This window comes from Triticum urartu, chromosome 2A (assembly GCF_056163025.1).
Source record: "Triticum urartu cultivar PI428250 chromosome 2A, HENAU_Tu73, whole genome shotgun sequence".
NCBI classification, from domain to species: Eukaryota; Viridiplantae; Streptophyta; class Magnoliopsida; order Poales; family Poaceae; genus Triticum; species Triticum urartu.
In genome coordinates, this window is record NC_141874.1 from 149,565,566 (window position 1) to 149,568,221 (window position 2,656).

Consider the following 2,656-nt stretch of genomic DNA (forward strand, 5'->3'; position numbering starts at 1 on the left):
TTTGTTCTAGATATTGAGTTGTAATATTGAGTTGTAAGTAAATAGAAGTGTGATGATCATCATTATTAGAGCATTGCCCCAGTGAGGAAAGGATGATGGAGACTATGATTCCCCCACAAGTCAGGATGAGACTCCGGACGAAAAAAAATAAAAAAAGAGAGGAGAAGGCCCAAAAAATGAGAGAAAAAATGAGAGAAAAAGAGAGAGGGGGCAATGTTACTATCGTTTTACCACACTTGTGCTTCAGAGTAGCACAATGTTCTTCATATAGAGAGTCTCTTGAGTTATCACTTTCATATACTAGTGGGAATTTTCATTATAGAACTTGGCTTGTATATTCCAACGATGGGCTTCCTCAAATGCCCTAGGTCTTCATGAGCAAGCAAGTTGGATGCACACCCACTTAGTTTCAGTTTGAGCTTTCATACACTTATAGCTCTTAGTGCATCCGTTGCATGGCAATCCATACTCCTCACATTGACATCAATTGATGGGCATCTCCATAGCCCGTTGATACGCCTAGTTGATGTGAGACTATCTTCTCTTTTTTGTCTTCTCCACATAACCTCCACCATCATATTCTATTACACCTATAATGCTATGTCCATGGCTCACGCTCATGTATTGCGTGAAAGTTGAAAAGGTTTGAGAACATCAAAAGTATGAAACAATTTCTTGGCTTGTCGTCGGGGTTGTGCATGATGTGAATATTTTGTGTGAAGAAGATGGAGCATAGCCAGACTATATGATTTTGTAGGGATAACTTTCTTTGGCCATGTTATTTTGAAAAGACATGATTGCTTTATTAGTAGGCTTGAAGTATTATTATTTTTATGTCAAATGATAGACTATTGCTTTGAATCACTCGTGTCTTAATATTCATGCCATGATTAGACATATGATGAAGATTATGCTAGGTAGCATTCCACATCAAAAATTATTATTTTTATCATTTACCTACTCGAGGACGAGCAGGAATTAAGCTTGGGGATGCTGATACATCTCCGTCGTATCTATAATTTTTGATTGTTCCATGCCAATATTCTACAACTTTCATATACTTTTGGCAACTTTTTATACTATTTTTGGGACTAACATATTGATCCAGTGCCCAATGCTAGTTCCTGTTTGTTCCATGCCAATAATGATTACCGGTCTAGTTATCGATTGCCTAGGGACAAATAACTTTCTCGTAACAAAAAGCTCTTTACTAAAACTAACTTAGTTGTGTCCTTATCTAAAACAGCCCATACTTTTTATTTACATAATCTTTATTATCTTGCAAACCTATCCAACAACACCTACAAAGTACTTCTAGTTTCATACTTGTTCTAGGTAAAGCGAACATCAAGCGTGCGTAGAGTTGTATCGGTGGTCGATAGAACTTGAGGGAATATTTGTTCTGCCTTTAGCTCCTCGTTGGGTTCGACACTCTTACTTATCGAAAACTGTTGCGATCCCCTATACTTGTGGGTTATCAACTACTCCCTCCTCATCATGGAGAGCGCCGAGATGATGAAGATGGCCACCGGAGAGGGATTCCCCCCTCCGGCAGGGTGCCAGAACAGGTCTAGATTGGTTTTCGGTGGTTACGGAGGCTTGTGGCAAAGGAACTCCCAATATAGGTTTCTTTTTGGGGGTTTATGTAGTTATAGGAGTTTTTGGCATTGGGAATAAGTCAGGGGGGTCTCTAAGGCGGCCACGAGGTAGGGGGGCGCGCCCAGGGGGGTAGGGCACGCCCCCACCCTCATGAGTGCCTCGGGACTCTTCTGGTCCATCTCCGATACTCCATGGGCTTCTTCTGGTCCAAAAATAATCTCCATAAATTTTCAAGTCAATTGGGCTCCGTTTGATATTCCTTTTCTATAAAACTCAAAAACAAGGAAAAACCAGAAACTGGCACTGGGCTCTAGGTTAATAGGTTGGTCCCAAAAATCATATAAAATAGCATATAAATGCATATAAAACATCCTACATGGATAATATAATAGCATGGAACAATAAAATATTATAGATATGTTGGAGACGTATCATTCTTCACCTCTAAGTTTTCAATGCCGAGACCCCCTTGGTCTTTCGGTCTGCAAATAATATCCCATTTAGCGAGTCTGTATTTTTGTTTTAATTCATCACTCTGCCAGAAAAATCGTGATCGGTAGAAGTTTAGCCTTTTCCGGACTCCAACTGGTATATCAAAAAAGGACAAGAGAAACATAGGCATACTCGTAAGAACCGCATTAATGAGTATTAATCAGCCTCCGTATGACATAAGCTTGCCCTTCCAGCAGCTTAGTTTCTTTCCAAATCAATCCTGAATGCACTTCCATTCTTTGTTAGAAAGCTTGTGATGGTGAATTGGTATAGCCAAATACGTGAAGGGTAAAGATCCCAATTTGCATCTGAACAATTTTTTGTAAGCATCTTGTTCATCTTTAGCTCTTCCAAAGCAAAGCAATTCACTGTTATGGAAGTTAATCTTTAACCCCGATAATTGTTCGAACAGGCATAACACAAGCTTCATGTTTCTTACTTTTGCCAAATCATGCTCCATGAAGATGATAGTATCATCATCGTACTGAAGGATCGACACTCACTACAAAAAAAGATACATCCGTGACATTTTGGGCCGAACGAAATTTTTTTGTCATACTTATGA